Here is a 22,665-nt window from a genome sequence, read left to right on the forward strand (position 1 = left end):
GTCTTTAGCTCGTCCCTCAATTGGAGCAGGGTTGGAGCAGTCTTGACGGCTGCCGGAACAACCTCCTAGTCATTGGGTGCACAGATGGAGAAAGCCTGTTGCCTTGTTTAAAAAACAAAAGTTTTGGTCTTTGTTTTGAGACTGATGGTATCCTGGATGCAGATGTGATAAGAGCCCTCAAGATGTCCACATACGCAGGGTAGGGTGACCAACTGGCATTGGTGCAAATTCAGGACAGTGAGTGTAAAAATTCAGGACAAAGGGTCAACATTCAGGACACAAATTCAGGACAGGAGTTCAAAATTCAGGACAAATCTTCAGGACAATAGGTAAGTTTTACAGACACATCAGAGGAGGCCGCACAATAGTATATAAGTAAGCCCAGCCATATCCAAACATATTCAACCATTTGCAAACCTATGCATCATGTATCCTTCCATCGGTCATTTCACTCATCCATCCCTTCATCCATCCTTTCACTCATCTATCCTTTATCCATCCATCCACCCTTTCACCCTATCCATCTGTACACTCATCCATCCACTCTTCCACCCTTTCACTTACTCATCCATCCAGCCATTTACTCTTTCACCCATCCACCCTTTCAGTCATCCATCCATCCTCCCTTTCTCTCTCCATCGACCCTTTCACTTAGCCATCCTTCCTTCCATCCACCCACCCATCCATCTACTCATCCACTCATGAATCCATCCATTGACCCTATCACTCATCCATCCTTTCTCTCATCCATTTATCTTTTCACTCCTTCACTCATCTATTCATCCTTTTGTCCATCTACCCTCCCTTTCACTCACTCATCCATCCTTAAAGCCACCCTTTCACTCATCCGTCCATCCATTCACCCTTGCACTTATCAATTCATCAATCCATCCATCATTTCACTCATCCATCCACCCACTCACTCATCATCCACCTTTTCACTCATCCATCCTTTCACTCATCCATCCACCCTTTTACCCATCCAGCTACCCTTCCACCCATACATCCAGCTATTTACCTTTTCTCTCATCCATCCTTCCACTCACTCATCAATCCATCCATCCTCTCATTATCCATCTATTCAATATTTCATTCATCCATTCACCCTTACACTAATTCATCCAACCATCCACCCATCCCTTCACTTACTCACTCACCCACCTTTTCATATTCATTTTGAGCTGAGCCTTTTTGAGAAGAGGCCCATCAAGAACTTCACCCTCGCTGCAGGAGCCATTTCAGACTGGGACAGAAGCCACCCAGGGGGGGGACAGGAGCCATCACAGGCGGGGGGGGGGGGAGAACAGGAGCCACCACATGGGGGGACAGGAGCCATCACTGGGGGGGGGGCAGGAGCCATCACAGGAGGGGGAACAGGATACACCAGGGTGGGCACAGGGGTGGGCATGCAGTATTCTAGTATCATCTTGGTCTCTTCCAGGGTGGGGTAGGGCTCGTCACCCCCTCGTGGACAAGACAACGAGACGACAGGCTCTCTTTCTAAAATGTTAGTTTTGCCATCCCCCACTGTGATGTACAGTACTTACAGGAGATACTCCAAAAGAACTGATTTAACTGATTGTCCTCCATACTTTGTTAATCAGTGTGGGTGCGACTGTGCCATTTCTTTATTTTATTACATTATAGACTGCATGTTTGAAGAACCGAGGTTTGCTTACAATTTAGTCACAGTAATTAGGCTCTGTGAAGAGAACCACGTGCTGCCTCGGGTAGTCAGGGCCGGTTCTAGGATGTTTGGGGCCCTGGGTAGAAAGGGAAAGTGTGAGGCCCCTCTAAATTGCAGAGACATGACGCATGACGCATTCAGGGCTGTTTGCATCTGAATAGATGCCCCTGCTCCTGAAGCTGCAGCCCCTCCCTCTCAGTCACCTTCAAGCACCTCTTAACAGCTCATCAAGGGCGGAAGGTGTGAGGGTAGCCATCCCGCTGTGCCTCTCCAATGCTGCTGGGTATTTGAGCGTTGGTGCTGCATCGGAGTCTGTTACACCCGACCTCAACAGCATTGGAGTCAAGCAGGGAGTGGATGGAAGCTGTGCCGGCTTTAGGGTGGTGCGATCGGTGCCCGTTAAAAATTACGGACAAATGGCGTCCGTTAAAGAAGCCTTCACGGACAACGGACAGACGGACGAAATTACGGACTGTCCGTCAAATTTACGGACGGTTGGTCACCCTAACAGACATCAAGGTATAGAAATGGATGCATTTCTAACCTCCAAAGGTAACCTGCAACCACCACCATCCCTTTCACAAACACTCGAGGGGCTAAGGTAAGGCCAAAGGGTAGTACAGCAAATTGAAAGTGTTCTGACCCTACTGTAAATTGCAGGTAGCGTCTGTGGGACTACAGATCAGGTATATGAAAATAAGTGTCCTGCAATTTAAGGGACTCCATCCAGTACAAAGAAGAGAGGATCTGAGCCACAGTGAGCATTTCGAATAAGACCTTCTTCAGAAAATCATTTAATGGTCAGTGGTCCTATGAAGGCCTCAGGTCTTCATCCTTTGGGTTGGGTATCTGAGATTTGGTACTGCCTGGTTAAAATTACGGACAAATGGCGTCCGTTAAAGAATCCTTCACGGACAACGGACAGACGGCCGAAATTACGGACTGTCCATGAAATTTATGGATGGTTGGTCACCCTAACGCGGGGGTGGCAGGTCACGATGGCTTTGTAGATGATGCAGATGGTTTTCAAGATGTCGCAGGCTGGCTAGGGTCGCCAGTGGAGTTCCGTCAGGTGAAGGTGCTATAGAGGACAACATATTTCTTCAGCTCATGATGAGGTTTGCCATGGCGTGTAGTATGTCCCCAAGTGAGGCTCCTGTGGGGTCTCTGAGTCCTTGGAGCAAGAGTACAAGGGCTTAGTCAACAGTTCTGAAGTTGCTTTCTGGAAGGAATGGTTTCGCTTTCTTCAGTTGGGAGAGAGCTGGTAGGAAGCTGCCACAGTTTTCTTGGTGATGTGTTTCTTGAGGGTGAGGCCGCTGTCCCAAGTGAACCCGAGTGACTTGGCAGATGTTGTATAACGTAGTGTTGCAATAGATAGGTCACACTCGCAATAAAGTCCACTACCTCACATCCTATGCGAAAAGGAAAATGATTGATGCACAAAGTCAAATTGAGCTGGCAAAATAAGCCAGGGTGCACGTTTAGGCCCTGTGCTATCGCAGTTACCCACCAGGCAGTTTTTCAAGTAGGGCTTTGCAGTTAACGTGAAATAGAGCTGCACTCCTGCTGATAAGGGTTAAGTAGGGCAGGCAGCCTATCACAATCGCCATCAGACACCATTACATTTGAGTGCTGTGCCAAGTTGCAACCGAAGTTTCCACCAGGAATAGATACACACATCCAAAACGCGTTTTGTAAAAATTCAAAAAATCAGGGAGAGTTCGAAAGTTTTAGAATATCTTGTTTTCTGAGCTGTGGTGACAGGCCGGCCCTACATGCATCGCGAAGGAGACATATCAACACAGTGGGTGATCTGTCATAGCCTCAGTACACTGTGTGAGAAAAACATAGTCTGATAGGATGGAACAACCAGGCTAGTATTAAATATCAGAGACTCTGGACCTTCTTTAGAGTTTGGGGCATGGTGCACTCTGCCACACGCGTGGCTATGACCCGTTCACTCTATTACAGTCGCATCAAAGTCTATGGCACTTATGACACAGCAGACGGGATGTCACGTTTGGAAGGAGTATCCTGTCCACTAAATGAGAAATAAGGCCCTGCGGGTGCAAACTTAATCAAAGTTAAATAATTTCTAGGATTTTTTTTTCTCGAGATTAGAGCTCGACAATGAAAGTCAAAGAAGACAATGTTACGCCCTGCCAGTGGCAGGAAATGCTGTAATGTTTTTAATGTACATAGCGCATAATCTGCCATTTGTCTAATATTGAGGCTCTTTCAGTAGACTGGGGATGACTTTACAAAGGGTCACGGCCGGCTTTAGCGCTGGTAGCGCCCAGTGCAGCGATCTTTGTTGGCGCCACCCAAAAACCTCCTCTATAAATTCCCTCACTACCACACTCCACTGGTGCCCCGCAATGCTCCATAGCCCCCCTCTCATGTGCATTTTATTTGTTTTATAGTGCTTTCTCACGAGAAATGTGCATGCGCGGACGCGTGCGCATGCACAGTTTTTGCAAGAATTAGCAGAAATGGCGATGAATAGGAGGAGGGCAGTCCGGGGATGCCGCAGTTATTTATTTATTTATTTAGTTATAAAGTTTTATGTAGCGCGTTCAGCTAAGTGGTTTAAATGCACTTATTAGTTGTATAATTTATTGTTAATATAGGGGGGGGGGGTGAAGGTGGGGCTGGCCAACTCCGCTACGCTGCGGAGTGTAGTGAAATTTGCCTTCTCCGCGTTCTCTGCAGAACGCGGAGGAGACAAATCTCCGCCCGCTCAGCGGGCGGAGTGGAGTTCTCCGCCCAGGGTTACATATTATTAACCTTCTGTGCTACTTTATTGTGAGTGGAAACTGCCAGTAGACAAAAATCGATCTATTTCCAGCACGAACATTAATCACTGGTTATCTTGACATTTTTATTGCAGAGAAACCTGATGAACGCAAGAGGAACTCTGCAGCAGGTGCTTTTCAAAACCGTGTGATTTCTAAACATGCCTCCCACCCCCCCCTCCCCGAAGTCAGTGCCAGGTGCGACTTCACCAGTCTCACCACCCTACAGCCGGCCCTGCAAAGGGTTCTGATGCTTCCATTGCTGATGGGAGTCAAAATAGGCTTGTGAGGTGTGCTGGCAACAAGGGTGGAGGATTCAGTCTATTAGCTGAGTGTCAGATGTACAGCCTAGTTACTGGTGCCCTAGTAAAATGATGTGTAAAGTCGCACCGGTACCGTGAGCTGCTGTATTACCCCATCATTAAAGGGCCACCTTTACTTGTCCCTTTATCCTCATTTCTTAGCACTAACAAGTGTCCCACTTAAATGCTGTCCATCCTGTCCAGTCTAGGTTTTTCTTTATAATATGCTAATTGTAGCCCTCTATCTTCCATTACAAACTCAGAACAACCGGTACTAAGGGCGGATAAAAAGTAAAAAAAAAACTATGTTTAAAGTCTTCACTTTCGAACAACTGAAGACTTCTGTCAAGACAACACTTTGGGAGACAGTTTGAGAAATAACAAAATCATAATTGCTTTTGTCCTCTTCGATTTATCATAATCTTGAACTTGAAGGATGAAGGCTTTGACCTCGTTTAAGACAGCCTCTCCCAAGACCATCTTTCCTTACTCAGAGCATTCATAAGACTTGGGACAGACTTACAGAGGGTTTGCTGTGGCTTAAGAGAGCTCTGAGTAATGAGAATGGAAACCGCCTTGAAAGCTGTGCTCATAGGCAAGGGCTACAGACAGGGTTAGGATTAGTTCATATCTAGATTAGTCCTTGGTGAACCAGCCCCATAACATTTAATGAAACCAATATACTTTAAGATGCCACGTGCCACGCGATGAATGGTCATTGGCCACTGAGATGTCGAAGTCAACTTTCATTTTCAGTTAAAAGGATGCCCGCAGCAAGAGACACCAGAATACAAGTTCATTATACGGGGTTTGCTTTTTGCACCTTTCATGCGGCTTCCTTAAGCGGGGCAAAGAGGCAGCTGACTTCTAGAACAACCCCAGCAAGGAGGCCACAGGTATAGGCCAAAGGCGTTGAGACGTGCGGGTGAGTGGAGGCCCCCTATCAGTGTCTGCTCACACCAGCACCTGCCAGCTTCAGTAGAGTAAGGACCAGAGACTGCACCCAGCAGCCAGAGTGATGAAGGACCCCCCTCGCCAGCTGATTCCATCCAAGAAGCCTACCCGGCAGTATAGTGCCTGCGCCATTGGCTAGGGTGGGAGTGATGGATGAGTTTGTACCAAGTTAAGTAACCTAGATGAGAAAGACTAAACCCACTTTCATTAACGAGTCACTTACCCCTAGTAGCTGTGGCCCAAAGCAGCAGGCTTCCCTCAGAGAAAAATGTGCGTAAACAATTTCAGCAAAACCAAAATATCATTAATCAATCAATCAATCAATCAATCAATCAATCAGGGGGTTTAAAGCACGCTACTCACCCGTGAGGGTCTAAAGGCGCTGGGGAGGGGGGAGGAGGGGGGAGGAGTGCAGCTTTAGTTCAGCCGAAGATCCAGGTCTTGAGGCTCTTCCTGAAGGTGAGCAGAGTAGGGGAGCGTCTGATGTTGACTGGGAGTTTGTTCCAGGCTTTGGCCGCGATGTAGGAGAAGGCCCTTCCACCCGCTCTGGTTCTGCAGATGCGCGGTGTTTCTGCTAGGGCAAGGTCGGTGAAGCGGAGGTTTCTTAAGGGTACGTGGAAGGAGACTCTTTTGTTGAGGTATATGGGTCCGATGTTGTGAAGGGATTTGTAGGCATGGGTGAGTAGCTTGAAGGTTACTAACTTCTCGACGTGGAGCCAGTGGAGGTCTCGCAGGTGTTGGGTGATGTGCTCATGTCGTGGCGTGGGATGCCGAGGACAAGTCTGGCCGCGGTGTTCTGGATGGTCTGGAGTTTGCGAGAAATTAAACAGATAGAGTTAAACCAACCAATTTAGTAAAGTGAATACAAATGCTTCAATGCTTATAACAACACCAAAACAATAACTGTTTATTAACTGGATGAGGAGTCATGACTTAAATAAAAACACCAAAGAGTCAATGTAAAAGGTAACGTAAGCCTGCAGGCAACACTCATTTGATCTTCTCTGCCTTCTATTTCTATTTCTATTTCTATTTCTATTTAAAATTATTTGTACAGCGCACGTACACCAGCGGTTTCTTGGCGCTAAAAACTGAAAGAGGTCAGAGAAGAAGTCCCGGGTTAGGGGAAAAAAGAGAGACTAAGGAATTAATTAAAAGATTTGGCAAAAAGGTATGCCTTGAGTTGTTTCCGAAATAACAGATATGAGGTTGAAGCCCTGAGTTCTGCCTTTTCTGAATGAATGTAATGAAGCCCAGATCAGGTAAATTATAGCAAATAAAAACAATTCACCATGGCAAGGCGGGGCACGGTGTCTTCCAAGGGCCGCACAAAGTTACAGTTGGAGTCCTGCTTAACCATTGAGTTTCAGAGTGGCACAAACTTGAAAACTCTGCCTCCAAATTCCTCCTGCCGCTCGTGTCGCTTTGCCACATTTTCCTTCTCTCCCTCTCCACCTTTGTAGATAGTCATATCTTTGAACGTGCTATCCTCCAGCAAAGAAAGATTGGCAGCGAGGGCCAGTGAGGGTTTACAAGGTCTGATACCTTCTGCGTGAGGTCATGCTGAAGCTTTGATTTTTGCATCAAACAAAAGTCAAGAAGGTCAAACCAGGAAATCATGACTGCCAAGGTGTTTTCTATTCTCTGCAACTTGTCTTAGCCCTGCTAAGGTCGAAATATTTTTGGGACCTAGTCACAAAGGCAAATTTACATGTGTAGATTTATTAGTATGTGAATTTACGCTTACACTTGGTAGTACATTTACTGCTTTTTTCTATTCATCCTTTCAAAGTGTAAAGTTACAACAAAGTATAGACTTACATGCTGCCACCAACCTTGGGTGAAGCCTAATTTACTAGTATAAACTTACTAATTGTAACTTTTCTTATGTAGGTGGAGGTGTACACCACTGGGACATAGTTTGTCCTAGGGTAAAGTATAGGGTAAAGTAAAAAAAAGTTAAAGCTTTTGAAAAACTTAGTAAAAGTATTCCAATGTTAAATATTAATGCTGTGTTGAAGGCAAGAGGATGTAGGGGTGCAGGGAAGGAGATATGGCTAGCAAATGTGGGAGGCTGGTTTACCAGTCTATTGTGCATTTTTAACTGGCAAGGACTCATCTCGAGAATTGTAGTCAGTTTCTGAAGAGCACTTCTGGAGTATTATTTCTAGTTCTGGAGCTCTGATTTCAATTATTGTTCCCTGTTCTGAAGGTCTCATCTGGAGCACTGTGTCCATTCCATTTCAACTGGCTACCTGTGGCAACACTTGTGAGGTTCTCATGGTCGGCTCTTTTGTTTCGTGTCTAACTCAGGTGACTTAAACTGAAGTATTGTGCATTGTGTTGATTTCCAGAGACCTTATATGGAAGTTTGTGCTCAGATCTGAAGGTCTTTTTGCAGCATAGCGGTTAGTTCTGGCATCCATATTGTGAGTGTTTGATTTGCTTTTATTTGGAGCACTGTGTCCAGTTCTGGAGCCCTCTTCTGAAGTCTGTCTAAATGTTGCAAAATATTCACATTAGCAGAGGCAAATTCTGTTTTGCATCTGTGTGATGAGTTCAGTCAGGCCCCAGGTGTGATGAGTGTTGATAGACTCTGCAGTGGATATAAGAAAGTGCACCTTCATCAACTTTGGAGTTCTTGTGTTGAGTCCACCTTAACACAGATGCCTCCATAAGGGTGCTGAGGAGGCCTTTGAGCACAAAGCCTCTCACACTAATCCAGAGTTTTGTGTAAGAATTTCATTCTTTAGTATGCTGTGACAACCCAGCTTGAGAACCTGAAACAACCATTCCCGCTCAACCTGTCTCCATGATAACATGGAATTATTCCAAAGTACTCACTGACCCACGAGGATTACCTCAAATGTTTTACTTCATTATTTATACATTATAATCAATTTGCAATGTTTGCTTTTTTAAAATTTTTACTTTCAAAACGTTTCATTAACTTATTCCTATTCTATTGACAATTGCAACAACTAATTCATTAATTCCACTAGCAGCGCAATACAAACATTTAAATCAATATGCTAGTATTACAACTCACCACCCCACTTGAAACATCATCACTCATTCCCAGTCACACTCATACACACTCCATACACATACGTTGTTACACCAACCTCCAGGCAAATTTTCTATAATATCCTAAAAAGGAGACCACTTTTCATTCAGGCCTCCATTGTTGTGTCTTGATCTGAGATCACCAAATAGTAGTAGTCAACACAAATTTCGGCGGATATCTCAATTTCTAAACCACCTTCTTCAGGACCTTATAACCAATGGATTTTCTTCTTTTACCCAATATCAGAAGTGGGGTGCATTATATATCTAGGTTTAAAACCAGTGCTATTAGCAGAATTGTTTTTATTGGTATCTTCACTATTCTCTCGCACACATTTATAGATACTAGGGATTACCACTTTCAAGTCTGTCTAAATTCTTCTTAATCTTTCCTTCAAAATTACCAGAATTCAAATCCATTAAATCACCTCATATAGTTGATGTGCTTCTTACAGTTTTTAAATGCCTGAATGTTCATGAAAGCCATATTAGCGGCATGAGAGCCCAAAAGCAAAATTCTTACATGATAAGCTTGAGAAGCCCGGAGGCAGGATTATCAGGGATGGTAGGTTGGATGGAACCAAGGAACCAAGCAGTTGAGTGAGGGTCTGGTATCAGTTTTCCTTGTGAGGAAAAGACTCAAACTGCAAGATGGCGACCTCTGTATAAAACAAGCACCAGCTCACAGCACTGAAAGACTTTTTCCCACAGCAAGGAAATGTGAAGCTTCCACTAACGTTTTGATTTGTGCCCACTTTCAGGTAATACCAATGCAGTGGTTTGTCACTAGTAACACTAAAGCACCGCTGCACTAAAAGAACCATTCAGGGTGACAGCATTCCTAAAGCACACACTCACAGAACTTACTGTTACTAAGCACTCTATGTCTGTGAAAGACTAGAGAAAGGGGAGGCGATTAAATCAACAACAGCCTTTCCAATTGCTTTGTGAAAATGTGATGGTTCTCATTGCTTCTCAACTCTGCAGGCAGCTCATTCAAAGTAGCAGTGGAATGATGGACTACTAAGAAAAATACACCTTTAAATGTCTGCTTCTCTAGACTGGCCAATGCTCAAAGAGGAACTACTAAGAGATACAGAACTTTAAACATCCCCAGAGTGACCAGTTTGACAAAAGGAACTACTATTAACCACAGGACTTTGAATGTGTGCTTCTGTAGACTGTTAAATTGAAAAAGAGGGACTGCTAAGAAGAACAGAACATACTATCTGCTTCTCTAGACTAGCCAAAGTATAAAAGAGGTACTAATAAGGTGAACACAACTATAAATGTATCCTTCTGCTCTTTGCAGGTTATCTCGCCCCCTTTTGTGTCTCACCAGCAATCCATGTAATATGGGGTCTCCCCGGGCTCTTCCCTGAGCCCTGCCCTATTCATTATCAATGTCCAACCACTTGCACAGGTCGCAAAATCATTAAGTCTCCGCTGGTATTGTAAGGCGACAATATCTACCTGATGCTATCACTTTCAGAGAACGCAATGTAACACATGGCCAATTTTCAAAAAAGAATTCTTGTGGTGGCTACGTAGAGGGTAAAAACTGCTTGGGACCTAGGGCCAGATGTCCGATCCTTTTTTGCGGCCACAAATGGGAGAACCTCCCATTTGCGACCGCAAAAAAATTGTAATGGCATGTACAAATCCTATTTTGAGAACCATTGACTCACAAAATAGCATTTGCGACTGCAGCTATTAGGAAGGGGTGCCCCTTTCTTATAGCGAGTCACCATACCATGTATAATTGTTTTGCGACCACATTTGTGGTGGCAAAACACTTGTAGTTTACCACCTACTTCAAGGAGGGGGTAAACCACTCGCAAACAGGAAGGGGTCCCTTCCCCTTTGAGAGTATGTGAAAAAATATTTATAAGAACAGACAGTGGTCTCAGGGACAACTGCCTGCCCTTCAAAATATGAAACTGAAAAGTTTAATTTTTCATTTTTTAAATGCATCCCGTTTTCCTTTAAGGAAACGTGCTGCATTGAAAAAAAAAAGACTGCTTTATTTAAAAGCAGGCCCAGACGTGGTGGTCTGCCAACCCCAGCAGGCCACCATCCCTGGGAGTGCTAGCCATACCTAATGGGGTCGCAAATTGTGACAGCCTCAATAATATTCATGAGGCATGCAATTCGCGACCCCATTAGGAATCGTAAACAGTGTCTGAGACAGTGTTATGCATCCCAATTTGCGAGTTGCAACTTGCGAGTCGCAAATGCAACGCAATTTGCGAGTCGCAAATTGGTGGGTTGTACATCTGGCCCTAAATGCCAACAAAACAGATATTCTCTGGTTAGGCAGGCACTGTAACTCTTGGGGAGTCCGTGGGTAATCAGCCACTCTCGGCCCACCCCCTAAGCACTAACCATTTATTAAAAACCTTGGAGACTGGATACATGACCTCTTGCTTTCGAGCCCCAAGCCAAATCATTGACTGGCACCTGCTTCAGACTTCTGAGAATCCTTCAATCCATCATTGGCTTTTTTACCCTCACATCAGGCAGACCAACATCCAAGCTCTAATTCCATCCTGCCTCGATTACTGCAATGTCCTATATCTATGAGCAAACAAAGCTGTCACCAAAAGACCTCATATTGCTCTTCTCACTGCCAACATTGTACTCTGCTTCTGGGGTTCTCCATAAGCTGCATTGGCTCTCTTTGGACAGGCACAAACACTTTAAGACCCTGTGTATCGCCCACAAGAGTCTTCACTCCCAAGGGGTCCCCATCCCCAACAATCTTATCTAGAATTACATACCATCCAGGCCGCTCCGATTGGCTGACCTTAACCTGGCCATTGTTCCTCGAATCAAGATGGAGGCCCTTCCTTCCAAGCTCTGGCCCCAACTCTGTGAAACAAATGACCCCTTCCACTCAGGAAAACCCAGAACCATCTGCACTTCAGGAAATTGCTTAAGACCTAGCTCTTTTCCAACTAGGTTTCCCTCTTACCCTCTACCTTCAGGCATAGTTGTTGTGTCTCTGTTACTGGTTCAGCACTAGGAGGCGCCATTACTGGGGCAGCTATGCGCTATACAGGATCTTTTAACATAACATAGATTGACCAATTTGAAAAGAAAGGCTACTAAAAGGCATAGATGTTTTGGTGTCAAGGATCATGTGCTGTAATAACTGAAAAGTATTTTCTCCAGATAGACCAAGGTGTTATAAAAAAAATACCACGCAACGCCTCTTGAACTTAAAGCGCTTTCTAACACAAAGCCTATGCAAAGCCCTTCGATGCTTGCAGTACCGATCATACTTTTTCAGGGCTACTACAAGCATCTTTGTGGCATTCTGGGCTCTGTGAAGGTAAGGCAAAAATCCTTCCAACATCTGAGCAGGCAGATCGTTGCAAGAGCCTAGTCGCGAGTCAATTAAGACTCAGTATCAGACTGTCCCTGTGCAGTTTGTTGTCCTGGGTTCATTTCTGGGGCTGAAAAAGTCATCAACAATACCAACTTGGAAATACAGGGGCAGCTCATTATTCTGGACCACCACCTGGTAAGAAACCTTGAGCCTTGGGAACATTTGTCTCCCAATGAAACGCTGCTGTGGGAGAGATACATCTGTGAGTGTACGACATTTTTTAGGACCCAAAAAGGAGGAAATCAACTGTTTTTGTTTTTTCCTTAGCCAGTCTACTATATCATATAAGCATTCCAGTAGGGTTACGATTTGATCATTTTGCCCATCTCCAGATTCGGGGGCATATCGATAGTAAATAAATGGTTCCCCATGAGCAACATCTGGCACAAGCCCGAAAGGAAACATTGGAACCAATCAAGAAAGCAGAGAGAATCCTTGCCCTCCTCCTCCAACAGGGGCCATAGATTCTAGTGGAACACAGCAACAACGCTCCCTCTCTGATTGGCCGAAGTGTATGAAGAAACAAATTAGCCGAACTTTGGCAAAGTCTCTTTGAAGGAAAGGACTCAGTCCTAGCCTTTCTTGGGACATACCCATTTAGGAACTGAGGGGCATATCAGCAACAACCGGCGATAATTATCGCTCAGCGCTCTTAGCGTGAGGATAATTATCGCCGGGTAACATGGATTTTTATCGCTGAGATAGCGTGCTATTAGCAATGCTTATCTCAAAAGCGATATAAAATTCTAGCGCTAACTGCCTAATGTGAGATTATCGCTGGAAACCCAGCGATAATCTCACGTAGTGTGGTGTTAGCTTGCTGATAGGGACTCACAAAATTAGCCATGATATCCACCTTCCAAAGGATATCATGGCTAAGTCAGTCCTGAAGCAGGCGTAAGGAAAGTAGCGATAACAGGGCTTATCGCTGCTTTTCCTGACGCTAAGCTTCATAGCGTGGGGCTTGATGATAGGAGAAATGTCGCTTAGCGACATTTCTCCTGTCATGTTAGGTCAGGAACGCCCACTTTGCATCTCATTAGATATGCAAAGCTGGGCGTTAGGAGTCCCGATGCTAAAGCAAGGTTTCACGCGTTAACGTGGCCTTGCTAATTAGGCGATAAAATTATCGCCGCTTTTCGTCTGAAAACGGCCACAAAAGCGGCGATAATGTTTTATCGCCAGCTTATAAATATGCCCCTGAATTAGATATGAAGGGTACAATCTAGATAAAGAGTAAATAAATGGATTTATCCAAAGATCTGTATCCTAACAAGGCTCTGAATCAGTGACATAGTTTAAAGCATTTGGGAATGCCAGCGGTACCGTAACTAAAATGAGTTTGATTGAAATCTATGTCTTTGGACTGCAGGGCATGAGCAGGGCTAGCAAAGGGTGTTGATTGGCAGTACATTTGCATCTGATTGCCAGAAGCGAGTACATGATTTGTAAAAGATCTCTGGCGTATCAGGTAAAAGCGTAACAGGGGTAGGAGCTTGGTTTATCCACGGGGGATAAGAGCTGAATTACATACATCCAATGTGAATTACTTGGTGAAATTCCAAGCTGTGAAAAATATATTTTCCCAGTTTCCATCCTTGCCTTTATCCTGCTAGGATGCCCACAGTGTATTACTGAATAATGCTGTGTTTGGGTTGTGGTCTCCTTGAGGCTTCTTTGTCCTGCAAGAAATGTGATCAGTTTATGATGTGAGTGACTTGATTGGTCAAACTAACCCCCCCCCCCTTTTCACAGGTATTTAAAGAAAAAAATGTTCGTTTTTTATGCCATCATGATAGCATGAATGCACAATTATGCATATTTAGTTCCAAGAAGAACCAACTTTTTCCATAAACAGTATAAAACAGGTGATTATGATTTTGAACAGTGGAGAAATGTCAGCTGACACAAACTACAATTATCATCGTGAAGAGTTGGCAGATGGCTAGCATTATCTCCTGGCATCTCTCTTCATGAGTCAAGTAGTCGGGCTAGCAGACTCACCTCACACATCACCTGACGCCTCTTATCATGAAGAGTCAGGTCAGTGGGATAGCAGTAATGACACCTCTGATCATGGAGAGCCAGGTGGATGACTAGCAGCGTCACTTGAGACTTCTGATCACGGAGAGTCAGGTGGAGGGCTAGCAGCGTCACCTGACACCGCTTATCATGGAGAGCCAGGTGGTGGGCTAGCAGTGTCTCATGACACCTCTTATCATGAAGAGTAAGGTAGGTGGGCTAGCAGTGTCACCTGACACCGTTGATCATGGAGAGTCCGGTGGATGGCTAGCAGTGTCACCTGACACCTCTTATTGTGTAGAGACCGGTGGATGGCTAGCAGCGTCACCTGACACCTCTTATCATGGAGAGTCAGGTGGTGGGCTAGCAGTGTCTCATGACACCTCTTATCATGAAGAGTAAGGTAGGTGGGCTAGCAGTGTCACCTGACACCGTTGATCATGGAGAGTCAGGTGGATGCTTAGCAGTGTCACCTGACACCTCAGATTACGGAGAGTCCGGTGGTGGGCTAGCAGTGTCTCCTGACACCTCTTACCATGGAGAGTCAGGTGGAGGGCTAGCAGTGTCTCCTGACGGATGTATGTTCATACAATGCAAACCAAAACAACGCATGCCATGACATCGTATTTTTTACATCGCATGCACCGCTACACCGCATGCATTCACCACGCAAACCATTACATTGCATTCCCCCTTCACACGCATGCAAAATACCTTCCCAATGCACACAAATACCAGACATTCTATTACATCGCACAATTCTCCCTAACGGCCCCCGTAACACTAATATAGCAACCTACCAAACACACTACGCCCCCCTGACACTACCCTCAACCGTAAGCCCTAAACACTAAAGCCTATAAAACAACCCTAGACTACGACCTCAACCCTAAGCCCTAACACCGAAAGCCAAAAACAGTACCCTACACTACTATTAACCGTAAGCCCTAACGCCCAAAGCCAAAAACAGTACCCTGCGCTAGTATGAACTGTAAGCCCTAAGCCCTAACGCCCAAAGCCAAAAACAGTACCCTGCACTAGTATTAACCCTAAGCCCTAACGCCCAAAGCTAAAAACAGTACCCTGCACTAGTATTAACCCTAAGCCCTAATTCCTAAACCTTAAAGCCTAAAACACCACCATCTACTACATCCTCAACCCTAAGCCCTAAGCCCTAATGCCTAAAACACGAGCATATACTACTTCCTCAACCCTAAGTCCTAAACCCTAATCCCTAAAGCCTAAAACACTATCCCCCACTACACTCCCTATCAACTACCTTAAACCCTAAAACACTACGAGTCCTTAGCTGTCTCTCGTCGTGGTTCCAGCATTGTCTCCCCGTTGTCTGTGTCCCACCACACGACCTTCCCGGAGCCCGTCCCAGTGCACAACCTGTCCATCACATCCCAATGCACTCTAAAAGCATGCGTTGTCAAAGCGCATGCGATGTAATGGTGTGCGTAGTGAACGCAAGCGTCGTAACGTCGTGTGCGTTGGGATGGCACGTGATGTTAATGCATGCGTTGTAACGCATGTGTTGAGATGGTTGTCTCCCCTCCTGACACCTCTTATTATGTAGAGACCGGTGGATGGCTAGCAGTGTCTCCTGACACCTCCTATCATGGAGAGTCAGGTAGGTGGGCTCGCAGTGCCTCATGACACCTCTTATCATGGAGAGTCAGGTGGTGGGCCAGCAGTGTCTCCTGACACCTCTTATTATGTAGAGACCGGTGGATGGATAGCAGTGTCACCTGACACCTCTGATCATGGAGAGTCAGGTGGTGGGCTAGCAGTGTCTCATGACACCTCTTATCATGGAGAGTCAGGTGGTGGGCTAGCAGCGTCACCTGACACCTCTTATCATGGAGAGTCAGGTAGGTGGGCTAGCAGTGTCTCATTACACCTCTTATCATGGAGAGTCATGTAGGTGGGCTAGCAGTGTCACCTGACATCTCTGATCATGGAGCGTCGGGATGAATCGCTTAATAGTATTGCCAGGCACCTACTATCATGAAGTTGTTAGCAGGCTAGCGGCATCACATGGTGGTGTGATAGATGAGGTGCCCTGCATGGCTGTGAAAAGGGAGCTGAAATGTGTGCGCGTGGATTGCATATGTTGAATTTGACTCTGGGCTCATGGGGATCCATTTTGATTTCCTGCACTGGAGTAGAGCCTAAGATGACGGGGTTAAGAGGGCCCCAGACAGCAGTGTGAATTACAAGGCTTCTCCCAAGCACTTCTGAGGTATTCTGTACCGACCAGACTTGAGGGCGTAGAGGATGGGAGGCAGAAGAAACCTGCTGTAGTGTAGGAAACGTTTTGCTCCCTGCTTCTTTGTCTCCCGGAAGGGCTACCCATCAATGGATGGGCTAGAAGTATCACCTGGCAGCTGCTTACTCAAGGCGATGGGGTGGATGAGTTTGGAGCAGAGTTAGGAGAGTGAGGAGTTGGAAAGTCAGATCAGCATTTCTTAATAGACCATAAGGGTGGAGCAGTGTCAGCCGTGTGTCAATTTACCAATATCTCTTATATGTTGCTCAAATGACTATATTGTCATGAATGTGCCCTGAAGAAGGTAGTATACATGTACCTTGTGTAACGTCTCTAACCTTGCTTTCCATACCTTTAGACACAGGGTTATAAATGTCCCACTTTGCAGACTGCAACATGTCAATGTGCTCATCCACTTTGTCAACTGTGCACTTTACTGATCCTTTTCTTGGGCTCAACTCTCAAGTAACACCCTACTTAGTATGTATGTGGCATATATATAATTGTGGCTAAATTGCATCACCAAGCCTTAAACAACACTTAGCCTCTGCTTGCACTGTCCTCCCAAAGTTCATAGTGTTTCCGGGCGGTGAGGCCGGATCAGTGCTTTTATGTGTTCTACTATCTGGCTCTCTTTTATCTTATGATCAGAAAACCTGGGAACATCTCTCTCATAATCTTCTATAAATAACCTATGAATGTGTACAAATATTAGCAACTACGCTGCATCCAGCACGCTACTTAGGAAATGTGCAATTACCCTCTTCCTGGTTCTGATTACCTTCCACTCAGCCATCAATGGCTGTTCACAACTGATCACCTCTACTTTTGTGCTATCCTTACAAGATGTAAACTTTAGAGTAGTACTGTGTCAAAGGGCATGGCAAAGTCAAGATATACATTATGTATTTTTCAAAACTATACTTGCTTACTTTTAAGTATCTTAACCCTTCGTGAAGAGTTTGTTTTCTAAATTATGCCTGTTTCTATTCATTTGAAGCTGGCATAAATGCAAGTGTATTAAAATGACATGCATATTGGTGCTGAACAGCATGGATAGCAGCTAGGGATCATGTTCCCTTTGACACACTAATTGACACTTCGACAACCAAGACCTCCTCACCCCTCCAGCTCCCCCTCCATGCAATGCCACCTAACAGACCCTGCTCAAATGGCCCCCACTCACGACAGAAGATACCTTGAAGACCATGGAAAGCATCCACTCTGGGGCACCCTTAGACCCCTGCCCATACCACATCTTTCAGAGAGCCGCCTCTGCCATCGCACCCGAACTACGAAAGACTGTCAACTGCTCCTCCGAGACCCGCAACCTTCCCCGATAACTGAAAACACGCAAAAGTCAACTCCCACCTGAAGAAACCCTCCACTTACCCGACGGACCTCAAGAACTTAAGGCCCATCTCCCTTCTTCCTTTCGCAGTCAAGTCATCGAAAAGGCTGTCAACACCCAGCTTTCAAACTTCATCGAAGTTAACAATGTCCTGGACATCTCTCAATCTGGATTCCGCAGAAACCACTGCACCGAGACAGCCCTACTCGCCGCCACCGATGACATCCACTCCCTTCCTTTGACCATGGCAAAACAGAAGCCCTCATCCTCCTGGACCTCTCGGCTGCTTTCAACACCGTCTCCCACCACACCTTAGCCACCAGACTCCACGACGCCGGCATCCACGACAAGGCCCTCGACTGGATTTGCTCCTTCCTCCACGGCAGAACTCAGAGGGTCAGACTCCCTCCCTAACTCTCGAAACTGACAGAGAGCAACTGTGGTGTGCCTCAGGGCTCCTCCCTCAGCCCCACCTTCTTCAACATCTGCATGGCCCCCCTCACAACCATTGTCAGGAACCACAGGCTCAACATCGTCTCCTACACTGACGACACCCAACATCACCAAAAACAACTTCCAAGAAGGGATGAAAGCCAACGCCACCGGAATGAAGAACAGCTGCCTGAAACTCAACTCTCATAAAACAGAAGTCCTCATCCTTGCCTCCATCCCCTCCACATGGAATGATTCCTGGTGGCCTCCCTGCCCTTGGAAATCCCCCCACCTGTCAGACCACGCACGAAACCTCTGCATCATACTAGACTCATCACTCACAATGAACCACCAGAAAACACCATATTCTCTACTTTCTTCAAAACCCTCCACATGCTCCGTAAACGTGCAGATGGTTCCCATCTGAATCCAGAAAAACTGTCATGCACACTCTCATCAGCAGCAGAAAGGACTAAGGCAACACTCTCTATGCCTGAATAAACTAGAATCTCCTTCGCAAACCCGAGACTGTCTAGAACTCCGCAGCCAGACTGACCCTCGACATCCCGTCGCAGTGACATCGCTCAACACCTCCTCGATCTCCACTGGCTCCCAGTCGAAAGAAGAATAACTTTCAAACTTTGCACCCACTCAGACAAGGACCTTCACAACACCGGGCCAACATATCTGAGGAACCTCTCCTTCCACGCGCCCAAAATCAGCCGATCTCTCTCTCTGGCCACCATCCAACGTATCTACAAGACCAGAATGGCAGGAAAGTCCTTCCACTACCTCGCAGGCAAAGCGGGCTCCACCTACGGCAATCTCTCACATTGCCCCAGTTCAGGAAGGACCTCAAGACCTGGCTCTTTAGATAACCCCAGCACTCAATGGAGTCACCCCCTCCTCCCCTCCCAGCTCCTTGAGACCCTCACGGGTGAGTAGTTGCGTTTTACAACTCTGATTGATTTATTGATTGATTGACATCACCCAGCCACTAAAGCTAGCAGAAGATACAGGCATGTTGGCTTTTAAAGACCAGTGGTCCGATTGGCTAAATCACATGGGTTCAAGATGTGACATAGAGGTTGCAATTGCTATTTCTGGCTACCAATAAATTAGGCCACTCCCAGTGACCTTCTATCAGGAGGACATTCAGGCACTTCTCCTGTTGCCTCAAGTAAATCCTCTTGTTCTCAACAAAAACTACATGATATCCCTGGCTGATGGTCTTCCTGCCCCATCTCTGCAATGATAGCTTTGTTGTTCCAGGAGTTTTTGGTTGTACTTTCATTTCCAGACTGTGGGAATGCCCTTAGATAGGACACGGGTACATACAACGATCCCGCTGATAGGACATGGGTACATGCAATGAGTCATCTGATAGGACATGTGTACATGCAACGTTCCTTCTGATAAGACATGGGTACATGCAACGATCCCTCTGATAAGACATGGGTACATGCAACGATCCCCGCTAACACATCAAGTTGGATGTTAAGTATTTCTACAATTAATAGTGATAAGAAATTCTTGCAATGTAACCAAATGTAGGGTAATTTACAAATGTTGTATGTATGCTATAAACCTGACTTACTGAAGCCCTTGTAGAAATCAAAAAGTTTACAAACTTTAAGATTTGTGGATTGTCCATTCGAGAGGTTGCCCCATTTTCCACTCTGACACCTTTACATGCAAGCCGACCTATTGATGACGTTTATGTGTAATATATCCTCACTGAAGACAAACAGAATGGGTTTGCAAAGGATAAACTTTGCCCAAAAGAGCCAGATCATAGTTAGGCCTGGGCGGTAAATTTCGTCCTGCTCGTGGAATTTGCGGAATTTGGGTAATTTTGCGTTCCTCGGAGAACGGGAAATTGCCAAAAATTCTGCGATCCGCGGAATTTTTTGGTTGTTCGCGCTTTCAAAATGCGTGTTCGTGAGATATTTCCCCCCGAGCATGCAAACAGCATTCGCGAACAAGAAAAAAGCATTACGAACGGGCGGAACAAGCAATTCCATGTGTTCGCGGAATTTCTGCGTGCTCGCAGAGATTTTTAACCGTTTCGTGGAGCTTTGCATAGCGCAACTACGCAAATTCCGCCCACTCCTAATCATAGTTCCGAGTGGACTTCGCCTGATCAGGTTTGAATTCCTGCATCATGGAATTATCCACACCACCGGGATCGAGTTCTGCCTAAATGGTGACTAACGATGGAAATCAGTGTTTTTTTAGGTCTCGGGACCATCCGGTCGGCAGACCGGAAGTCCGGAGATTTAATGACTTGGGAGAAGAGGGGCTTGAACCCGCCCCTCTTCTGCCCTGTTCTCCATTGGCTGGCCTCGTAAATGCTGGCCAGCCATTGGAGAAGAGGTCCCGTCACTCCAATCATGCCCCGTCCTTTTCGGATCGGGGGGCGTGTTTTTTGCGAAAAGTCTCAGGGAGGAGACAACAGCAAAACACGCCCCCGAATCCGAAAAGGAGGCTGCCTTTCTCCGAGGCATTTATTCTGTTCTGCCTCGGAGAAAGGCAGCGGTGTGCTTGTACTGGCCTCCCCCGGCCCTCCCTTGTCCTTCGTGGCACGTTTTCCCCACTGCGGCACATCCGTGAGTCTTCTGGCACCTGGGGCCTCGGTAGGTTAATTTCCCGGCCCCTTGTGCCCCCTGCGCGGGCTGGCCTTCGTGATAAAATGAGCAGTTTGGTCACGGCCAGCAGCGTTGCTGGGTAGTGTCGCCAGCTGCGGCCGGTTTATTAGTCATTAAGCCTTCCGACTCCTCTGTATGTTGAAATTCACTTCTAGAGAAAATCAGCAAGGAGTTTGTAAAATGTGCATGCAACTGGAAAATATGTTCTTCGAAGTAATGCTAGGGACATATTTGACTGTTCTTACTGCTTGCTGTGACTGAACCCCCGCCCCCACCTCATTGCCACACAGCCCTTTGAAACCCTCTCGTGATCTCCTCCCCCCAACCACTCATCTCCGAAGAATTCTCACCACTGTTATTCTAGTGCCATACCTTCTGCTTCCATGTCGTCCCCATACCATTCCTCTCCACCCAAGTCTCCTGCCACTAACATTCTTCACCAATAACCTCCTGTTTGCACCATTCTTCACCACACTCTCCCTCGCACCATTCCTCACAACTCCAGCCTTTACCTTAAGAGAATTTCTCAACATTCTCATCCTCGAGGCACTCCTTGCGACTTCCACTGTACCCGTGAGCGCGTGTCCATATAAGGCACTTGGAAACATTACTCAATCCCCCCCCCCAAAAAAAAACCTCCTTGCATAGGGTACAGATCGAATCTAACGGGGCACAGCAGTTAACAGAAAGCAACACCGCACCTACCAGTGAGCAGCAGCGACCCACAAACACCACCGAAATTAAACAGGATACGACTCCACAGCCGAAGGGGTCATAGCGAGGTCGCGGACTGCTCTTTACATCTAGCCGAGAAGTTGCACGTGTTCTACAGAGTATGTGTCGAAACAGCTGGCTACTCTACAGTGCATGTTATCAACAACACCGCAAGATACGATTCAGGGAAACTAGACTTAGTTATCCTCGTCCTACATGCAAATTAAGACAACCCCCCCCACACCCCTCCCGCAGCCAAACCTCCTCCCCAGTCTCAGACCCCAAGGCCCGGGTGGACTCAGGGACGAGGGCCAGGATGCGAAGATGTGCAAGCTGCGATAAGCTAGGCTTCAAGGAAAGTAATAAACACGGCTTTATGTTCACAAAAAATCCCCTCACACTCTCTCTTTGCCGCCTCATTATAGGAACAAAGTGACAGAGCAAAGCGTATTACTTTAAGTTATGAATAATGGGTTTTCAATTAGGTTGAAAGCATTTCTATTGGACACGGACTACATACGGGTCAATAAAGCCATTTCCACCAAGACGGGATTTCGAGAACAAAGCCCTTAACTAAGGAGAAAACAAGCATTTACAATGCAACGGTCTCGGCATTGTTAAAGTTAGAGCTATTGGCATTGCTCATGACAATGCCGTTTGTTTAAATGTTTTAAAAACAAACACATAAACAAAAATAATGTCATGAGCAATGCCAATAGCTCAAACTTTACCAATGCCGAGACCATTGCATTGTAAATGCTTGTTTCTACATGCCAGGCCTTATCCCCATACTGTATTGACAGGTTTTACCTACTAAAACGAGTCTGGACACAAAAAATATTCGGGAACAATTTTTTGTGTAACCTATGATCCTAATTCGCTCATTAGCTCTTCTTACTGGTTGAATCTCGATTAAAAGGCCACGCCTCTTCTGCGATTTACCGCTATGCATAGAAAAACACTCTGCAGAAAGTCAGTGGCGTCATTAGTGGGGCCAGATGGGGCCCTTTTCCAGGTTCTATTTGTCT

The 22,665-nt window shown here is 46.0% G+C and overlaps 1 long non-coding RNA gene across 1 annotated transcript in view; it reads right to left on the reverse strand.

Moving 5' to 3' along the window:
* Positions 1-21,735, reverse strand: part of LOC146835118 (uncharacterized) — a 38,487-nt gene extending 16,752 nt beyond the window's left edge. The window contains exons 1-2 of the long non-coding RNA XR_014960388.1: positions 21,629-21,735; positions 6,102-6,543 (exon numbers count right to left, since the gene is read on the reverse strand). This is a non-coding gene — a long non-coding RNA (uncharacterized LOC146835118). The remainder of the gene's footprint in view (positions 1-6,101; positions 6,544-21,628) is intronic.
* Between the last annotated feature and the right edge of the window lie 930 nt (positions 21,736-22,665).

Source organism: Triturus cristatus, chromosome 4_2, assembly GCF_964204655.1.
Source record: "Triturus cristatus chromosome 4_2, aTriCri1.1, whole genome shotgun sequence".
NCBI classification, from domain to species: domain Eukaryota; kingdom Metazoa; phylum Chordata; class Amphibia; order Caudata; family Salamandridae; genus Triturus; species Triturus cristatus.